Source organism: Triticum urartu, chromosome 4 (genome assembly GCF_003073215.2).
Source record: "Triticum urartu cultivar G1812 chromosome 4, Tu2.1, whole genome shotgun sequence".
Classification (NCBI taxonomy): domain Eukaryota; kingdom Viridiplantae; phylum Streptophyta; class Magnoliopsida; order Poales; family Poaceae; genus Triticum; species Triticum urartu.
Window position 1 is genome coordinate 274,871,164 of NC_053025.1, and position 9,724 is coordinate 274,880,887.

Genomic DNA, 9,724 nt, shown 5'->3' on the forward strand with positions numbered 1-9,724 from the left:
CGCACATCAATTGGATGGACCAGCAGCCTCCTGGTGGGAGAATTACACAGCCACTTTCCCCATAGCCAACGTCACTTGGGACCAGTTTCAGCAAGCGTTCCACAGGGCCCATGTCTCAACTGGAGCTATGAAGATGAAGAAGCGGGAGTTCCGCAACCTACGCTAGGGGAACCGTACTGTGGCTCAGTACATGGATGATTTTAGCAAGTTATCAGGCTATGCCCCAGATGATGTGGCCACAGATGCCACGAAGCAGGAGAAGTTTATGGAAGGACTGAATGATGAGATGATCATGCAGTTGATGGTAGAAACCTTCAACAACTACCAGGAGTTGGTAGATAAGGCTCTTATGATTGAAGGGAAGCAGCAGCAGATTGAGAGCCGCAAGAGAAAGTATGGACAAGGGAAGTATAACTCAGGAGCTCAGCAGAAGCCTCGCCTAACCCCGAACTCGGGAGGACTTGTTCATAACTATGGAGGCCACAACCACACTGGAGGAGGATCGCATAACCACAATGGTTCTAAGAATGGAAATGGGAACGGAGCCAACAATAATCAGAACCGCCCCAATCTAGCCACACCCGCCAAAAGGGATCTAAGTCACGTTACTTGCTTCAAGTGCGGGAAGACTGGACACTACGCCACGGAGTGCCCTGAAGGAAAGAATGGTAACGAAAATGGGAGCGCTAGGAAGAAGCCCAATCCATTAAACAAAGGACATGTGAACCACGTTAACGTGGAGGAGGTTGAAGAGCAGCCGGACTCAGTAATAGGTAAGTTTTTGGTGAAGTCATTTACCTCTCGTTCTTTTCGATACTGGTGCATCACATTCATACATATCAAGGGGATTCGTGGATAAGTTTAAACTACCAACCCAAACCCTTAGGACCCCTCTGCTAGTGAGCTCACCTGGAGCAGAATACATGGCTAGCCGATGGTGCGACCAGATACCCTTAACCATTGGCACACATGTTTTTCTGTCCGACCTAATTATCTTGGAGTCACAAGGATTGGATGTGATATTAGGTATGGACTCGATGTCAAAGTTTGGAGGAAGTATTGACTGTGCTAGTAAGTCGATTTACCTTACCACCCCGGAGGGAAAAAGGATTAAGTATGTATCTAGGCATGTGCCTAGGAGGAGCCAGGTGAATACCCTTACGGGAGTTGTTCAGGAGGAAGTTCCTGTAGTGAAGGATTACCCGGATGTTTTTCCAGAGGAGTTACCAGGCATGCCACCAGATACAGACATTGAGTTTTTGATAGAGCTATTGCCAGGTACAGGACCAATATCCAAGAGACCCTATCGAATGCCCGCAAATGATCTGGAGGAGATTAAGAAACAGATCAAGGAGTTATTGGAGGAAGGATACATCCGAAGAAGTTCATCACCTTGGGGAGCCCCAGTGCTTTTGGTTGAGAAGAAGGATAAATCCCTAAGGATGGTTGTTGATTATCGAGCCTTGAATGAAGTGACGATTAAGAACAAGTATCCACTGTCGATGATCAACGATCTGTTTGATCAGTTACAAGGAGCTAAAGTGTTTTCAAAGATCGATTTGCGATCGGGATACCATCAGTTGAAGATACGAGAGAAGGATATACCAAAGACAGCGTTCACGACGCGGTATGGATTATACGAGTACACGGTCATGTCATTTGGACTGACTAATGCCCCTGCCTATTTCATGAGCGTGATGAATAAGGTGTTCATGGAGTATTTGGACAAGGTTGTGGTGGTGTTTATTGATGATATTACACTACAGGAAACTACAGACGGCAAAGACGTAAATCCAGACGGCAAAGAGTTTGCCGTCAGGAAGTAGACGGCAAAGTCAGATGGCAAAGATTAATCGGCAAAGAATACTTTGCCGTCTACTATTTTTCTGCTTGACGGCAAAGATTTTTCCGTCAGCTAAACTAAAGTTTTGCCGTCAACCGTGTATATAACATACATCAAAGAAAAGTTGATTCGCTGTCAGCCGGGATCCGTCTTTGCTGTCTTCGTCCTAAATCATAGACGGCAAAGAATTTATATATTAAAAAAAATAAACAAATGTACCACGAACACCATAGTATCCAACATTTGTTGTTCCAAGAATCAACGACCACCGAATGAATTTCACAATATAAAACTGCTCTATTTCCCAAGATGAACAGATTACAGACCAATATATTACACACAGCACACACAGGCGGATTACACAGATTACAAGAGAACTGAGGCAACATTGGACGCCCGAGTAGCTCAAGCCGTCCGCCGAGGCGCCGGAGCTTGCCAACCTCATCCGGGAGATGGTGCGGCGTCAAGGGCCGGGGCCGGCGCAGGCATGCTGGGCCGACGGGCCGGGGCCAGTGGCCTGCGGTGGCGAAGGAGGATGGGATCGGGCCCGGTGGCGCCGGTGGTGAAGACGGGCCATGGAGGGTGGGGGCGACGGGGAACGGGGCTGGCGACCGGCTGGGACGACGGGGGACGGGGCGACGGCGCCAGGCCGGCGGTCCGCGAGGGCGACAGGCCGGGGCCAGTGGCCTGCGGTGGCGAAGGGGGACGGGGTCAGGCCCGATGGCGCCTGTGGTGAAGACAGGCCGTGGCGGGTTGGGCGACGGGGAACGGGGCCGGCGACCGGCTGGGGCGACGGGGGACGGGGCGCGCAGGTCGACTGGGGCGATGGCGCCAGGCCGGCGGTCCGCGAGGGTGAAGGGGAACGGGGCCGCTGGATCTGGAGGCCAAGAGGGAAGGCCCGAGGACGGCGGGCGAGGCCGTGGCGGGCGGTCGAGGTGCTGGCCGGCGAGGCCGGAGCCGGCAGGAGAGGTGGTGGTCGGTGAGGGCATGGCCTGTAGGCGAGGTGGTGGAGGCGTTCTCTGGATCGACAGCACCGAGGTACGAGACACAGAAAGAGATCGTGATGGGGGTCAGGGGTGGGTGGGCTGTCAGGAGGATAAGGAAGATAAGGCGGAGAGAGAGAGAGAGTGGTGGTGGGGGCGTGGGCATGGGGCGTGGGGCGAGTGGTATTTCGCTTTGTAGGGATGTGTGGACCAGATTTTGCCATGTCACTGATCCGCGTGATTGATCCGTGGGCTGTGTTTTTTCTTTGCCGTCTGCTGGTTTTTTTACAGACGGCAAAGTAGCACTTTGCCGTCTGTAAAAAAAACACAGATGGCAAAGATTTTTGCCGTCTGTGGTTTTCTTTACAGACGGCGAAGTGAGCACTTTGCCGTCTGGAAAGAAAAAACGCAGACGGCAAAGATTTTTGCCGTCTGTGGTTTTCTTTACAGACGGCGAAGTGAGCACTTTGCTGTCTGGAAAGAAAAACGCAGACGGCAAAGCGTCTTTGCCGTCTGTGTTTTTTTTACAGACGGCAAAGTATGTCTTTGCCATTAGCCATTCTTTGCCGTCAGTAACTGATGGCAAAGAGCTCCCCTGACGGCAAATTAACTGATTCCCGTAGTGTTATGGTATACTCGAAGAATGAGGAGGAGCACAAGGAGCATTTGCGCTTAGTTCTCGAGAAACTCACGGAACACCAGTTGTATGCTAAGTTTAGCAAATGCGAGTTTTGGTTGAAGGAAGTTGGGTTCCTTGGACATGTTATATCGGGAGAAGGTATAGCAGTAGACCCCAGCAAAGTTCAGTCAGTCACTGAATGGTTGGCACCCACCTCAGTTAGCGAGATCCGCAGTTTCCTGGGACTCGCAGGATACTACCGGAGATTCATTGAGAACTTTTCCAAGATTGCGAAGCCAATGACTAAACTGTTAAAAAAGGATACTAAGTTTAAATGGACAGAGGATTGCGAGGCAAGTTTCTAGGAGTTGAAGAAACGGTTTACTACAGCGCTAGTGCTAACATTGACGGATATACATAAGGAGTTCCAAGTGTATTGCGATGCCTCTCGCTTAGGACTTGGATGTGTGCTTATGCAGGATGGAAGAGTTGTTTCGTATGCCTCACGACAACTAAAACCTCATGAGTTGAACTATGCCATGCATGATTTGGAGTTAGCAGCCGTAGTGCATGCATTGAAGACCTGGAGACATTACCTTATTGGAAACCGATGTGATGTATACACGGACCATAAGAGTTTGAAGTACATCTTCACCCAGAAGGAACTGAACCTTAGACAGAGGAGATGGTTGGAGCTTATAAAGGATTATGACATGAATCAACACTATCATCCAGGAAAGGCCAATGTCGTAGAAGACGCCTTGAGCAGGAAGCTATGCTAATATCCTTAAAAGTAAGGGACTGCCGAAGGAGTTAGCAGAGTATATCATGGAACTTCGATTAGAGATTGTTCCTAGAGGATTCGTTGCGACAATGGAGGTCCAGTCGACATTGCTGGACAAGATTCGGGAAGCTCAGAAGGATGACAAAGAGATTGCCGAGATAAAGGAGAAGATGGGCAAAGGAAAGGCCAAAGGTTTTCGTGAGGATGAGCACGATACACTATGGTTTAAGGACCGAGTTTATGTGCCCAATAACCAGGAGATCAGGAAGTTAATACTTCAAGAGGCTCATGACTCACCATACTCGATACACCCCGGAAACACCAAGATGTATCTGGATTTGAAGGAACATTTCTGGTGGACCGGTTTGAAGAAGGATATTGCCGAGTATGTGGCCGTATGTGATGTATGTCAGAGAGTGAAGGCAGAGCATCAAAAGCCAGCAGGACTGTTACAGCCTATGCCGATACCCGAATGGAAGTGGTATAAACTTGGCATGGACATTATCACCGGATTGCCCAGGACTAAAGCAGGATATGATTCCATATGGGTAGTATTCGATCGCTTAACCAAAGTGGCTCACTTCATCCCAGTGAAAACCACTTATACAAGTGCGAAGTTGGCCAAGATTTATATGTCCAGGATCGTATGTCTGCATGGAGTTCCGAGGACCATCGTATCAGATAGAGGAACACAGTTTACTTCAATGTTCTGGCATCAGTTACACCAGACTTTGGGAACGAGGTTAGAGTTCAGTACATCCTTTCACCCATAGACAGATGGACATACCGAGAGAGTGAACCAAATTCTGGAGGACATGTTGAGAGCATGTGCGCTAGATTATGGGTCTAGTTGGGATGACAATTTGCCGTACGCAGAGTTCTCATACAACAATAGCTACCAAGCCAGTTTGAAGATGGCACCGTTTGAAGCCCTGAATGGACGCAGGTGCAGAACACCCTTGATGTGGGATGAGGTAGGAGACCGACAGTTGTTTGGACAAGACTTGATCAAGGAGTCTGAGGAGAAGGTTAAATTGATTCGTGGTAGACTAAAGATTGCCCAGTCCAGGCAGAAGAGTTATGCAGACTCAAAACGCAAAGAGGTAACCTATGAAATTGGAGACAGAGTATATCTGCGAGTATCTCCCTTGCGAAGTGTGAAACGTTTTGGAGTTAAGGGGAAGTTAGCTCCGATATTTGTAGGACCGTATCGTGTTATGGAACGGATGGGAGAAGTTGCCTACAAATTGGATTTACCCGAGGGATTGTCAGGAATTCATAATGTGTTTCACGTTTCACAGCGGAAGAAGTGCCATGCTGAGATGGCCGATATACCGTTAAGAGATACAGTACCCTTGGAGGCAATTCAGTTGGACAGTGATTTGACTTACGAGGAGAAGCCAGTTAAGATTCTTGAGTTTGCCAGCAGATTCACCCGCGGTAAGGTTATCAAGTTTTGCAAAGTCCAGTGGAGCCTGCATACCGAGGATGAAGCCACCTGGGAACGAGAGGATGATCTCCGCAAAGACCACCCACACCTATTTTCTAGCCAACCCGAATCTCGAGGGCGGGATTCATCTTAAGGGGGGTAGGTTTGTAACATCCCAAATTGCAACTGAAGGACCCACGGAGAGAGTTGGGGATTTTCCCGGTTTTTTATATTTGATTTTTATCAAATAATGAAACGAGGATTTTGATTTTAATTATTTTTCTCTACGAAAAAATATTTCTTATCAAAATAAATGAGAGGAGATAATATGACTTCTCCAAAATAATTGAAATATTGGAGGAAAAATGTTAAAATCATTTATTTGATTTTATTCGGATTTTTTTTGCATTAGAAAAATTGCATGTTTTCAAAGTTGCATTTTAGGGCCAAGAAAATGTTCATCTCGTTCTAAATATTTTATTTAGATGGTGAAAATTTGTTTTGGCATTTTAGATTTTTATTTATTTTTCTAGCATTTTATTTCCGTCGGCGAAATTATTTTTTAAAAAAGTTTCCCGCGCCCGACTGGGCCAAGGCCCAGCCGAGCCAGGCCGGCCCGCAGCCGCCGCCGCCTCCCCGCGAGCGCGCCGCCCCGCCATCGCTCGGACCCGGTGTCCGAGCCGGACTCCGCCTCGCCGCCGCTTTCCCCCTCCTCCAAGAAAGCTGCCTCCCTCCTTATAAGCCGCCACCCCCGCCGCCCAAACCACCAGCACCGCCGCCGCCCGAGCCGCAGCCGCCGCTTTCAGCCGCACCGCGCAGCCTCGCCGCCCGCGCTAGCCGCCGCCGCCGCCGCCAAGCCCCGCCGCCGCGCGAGCCGCCGCCCCGCCCCGCAGCCGCCTCGCCGGACCCCCTCGCCGGAGGTATCCGCCGGTTCCGAGCCACCGGTTTTTTTAAAAAACTGTTTGGTTTTTTTCGAAACCCTAGATTCGTTTTTTCTCGGTTCGCCGGTTTTTTCGATTCTTCTAGTTAGCGGACGTTCGTCCATACGTTCGTTTTAACGAACGGTTTTCGCCCGTTAGTTACAGCTGACGAACGCTCGTTCGTTAGTCTGTTCGTCAGTTTTCTTTTTATCGGATTTATTCCGCAATTTTTCCGATCGCAATTTCTGATCCGATCTTAGTTTCTGTTTATCTTTTCGCTCGTTTATCGGAATCAGGCGATTCAAGCGCCTAGAGTTTCGTCTCGAAAACCTATTTCCGTTTAACCAACTCAAATAAGTTTTTGCTACTGTAAAATTTGACCTAGGTTCAGATTAGTAAACGAAGCTTCTTTCTTTCGCCGTTTGAGTTTCGTTGCTCCGTTTGATTTGATTCTTTTTGCGAACCGGAGTTCTTAAGTTGAACTTTCTGGTCAACCTCTCTCTTATTTGAGTTTTGCTTGTGCATTGTTGCTTGTTACTTATGTATGCTATTGTTTTCTTGCGATAGAATTCCCGGAGTGCGAAGCGTGTTACTACGAGTCTCTAGGATTCGCGGATCGTCAGCAAAGCAAGTAACACTTTAATCATATCCCTTTATCACCTAGTTTTTATGCATTAGTTCCAATCCTCAAACATTGCATGGTTAGGATGTCATTAACATGTGGGTTGGGAAGTAGTTGATGAGGTAGAACCTATTGCCCTGTTATATTCAGACCCTTGGGAGTTACTTCTACATTTGCTTATATTATATTGCTATGCTCGTAGACGTGGGTTGGGTTTGAGTGAAATCCATGATAGATGTGAGTTGTTAATTAATGGTTCAACTTAAGGTGGCAACTTAAATACACACCTGGGTGGATTGAGGCACCTGGAGTACCCAGTGTTGCCTGTATTTTTGGAAATCCCAAAGTACCCGTGTGATCTTCCTATGGACCGCCACCCAGGCTCAAAGGGAACTGAGATGATTCATGCTAGAAACTTCCGTGTGCAGCCACAAGCTATTATGGGCTCTAGCATAGTTGAGTAAGTTATGTGAAGCTCTTGAAGAGGCAGATCAGCAGGTGGAGGGATGTAGGTTTGGTATGGTCTGTCCGGAGTAGAGAGTTAATGTTTCTGAAAGACTGTGTCTCAGTCATCCGTTTCTCAAACACCATGTAGTGCGAGAAATCCAACAGAGGTGATCGAGTCTTGTGGGGAAAAGTGCGCAAACCTCTGCAGAGTGTACAATCTAATCATGGTTAGCCGTGTCCCCGGTTATGGACAATTTCTTGAGTATCTAGTACTTGGGTTATCACATGTATCTCATCATGTTTAATTAATACTGTTGGGTTGTTAATCACCTTAATTGGGATTGAGTTGGAGGAACCTTCTCAATGTTTTTCAACCACCATGATAGTTAAATTAAAATCTATTCCTTTGTTGTAGGAAAAAATTGGCTTTTCACAAAAACTATAACCATAGAGCTTTCCACCAGCCATATATGCATATAGTGATAGCATTATTTTGTTCATGCTCTACTGTGTTATATTGCCAGCATATTCCATGTGCTGACCCATTTTCGGGCTGCAACGTATTATGTTGCAGACTTTTGAGACGAGGAGTAAGGTTCGTTAGGTCGTTGCCGTGCAGCTCAACTATGCCGTTGGAGTTGATGGACTCACTTTATCTTCCAAGCCTTCCGTTGTTATCGTATTAGATGGCCTTAAGCCATATTACTGTAATAAGTTCTCTTTTGAGACATTCGATGTAATAAGTGTGTGATTGCTACTCTGTTATAAATCCTTCGAGTACTATGTGTGTCAGCATTACCGATCCAGGGATGACACTGAAGCACAGAGACTTGACCATCTGAGGTCGGGTCGCTACAATTGATCGATCGCTCTAGTAACGCGTAGCCTGCAGTGAAATCGCTCGAGTTCAGTTAGGCGAATGCCTCGCTCGGGTTCAGTTAGAGCCCAACGCCTCGCACCCACACGCGTACGTGTATGAGAGAAACGCGCATCGCTCGGCCCCCGACCACCCACCGTAACCGGGAACTCCCTGATATTTTCCTCGCCCTCGCTTCTACCACGGTTTTTTCCGTCATGGACGGCCCAAAGAATGTCATGCAGCTATGTCTCCAGGCTACCTAGGACGAAAAGCCCATTTTCTGTCATGATTTTCTGTCATAGAAGTAGGACCCACCACATCTATGATGATACCGGGTTTTGTCACAATTATCGTCATAGAAGTGTCATAAGCATGACAGAAAAAAAATTGTTCGGCCCAAAATGTCACGGATGTCTCTTTTTTGTAGTGCATATCAAGATCACAAAGCATTGAGACAGACATGAGGTTGAACCCTAAGGACTCGACAAGCATAACTTTGTCCATGTGTCGATCCTTTGAGATTGCAACCTTACCTAGACCCAATACCTTGCTTTTGCCTTTGTCAGCGTAGGTGATATGCATCAGATGTGATGGAGATAAAGAAGTGTCATCAATAAGTTCCTGTCACCAGTCATGTGATTTGTACGTCCACTATTGAGGACCCACTCGATGGCTTTGGGTTGATCATCCTGCAGATGAATTAGTGCATCTTACAAACTCATATACTTCAGCAGTGATGAATATGACATCAAATTCATCAGATCAATTTCATCACGCAATAAAACAGGTATAGAAGTATGAGGAGGTGAGAAATGAGAATTCATTTCTTCATCATTAGCTTGAGTCCTTTCAAGCATATTCAGGTCTCCGGAAAATTCTTCAGACGCTTAGGTTCGTCTGGAGACCTGACCCTGCATAAGAGATTAGTTCTTTTTCTTCACCGCCCACATCTGGAGGGATGGCAAAGAGTTCATCATTCTGCGAGCTCCATAAGAGAAAGGTGGGATAGAAGCCAATCCACTTCGTTTCACATGAGAGGGGTTAGAGTAAGCATATGAATAAGCAGAGAAATTCTTCGAGGACTTATGAACATAATGATTTGAAGAATAATGCACATATTCATAACCCTTAGATCTTCCCTACGCAACAAAAGGGCTAGCACGATGATGTTCATATGAGGATCTGGATCCATATGAGGAATTTGATCCACGTGAGAAA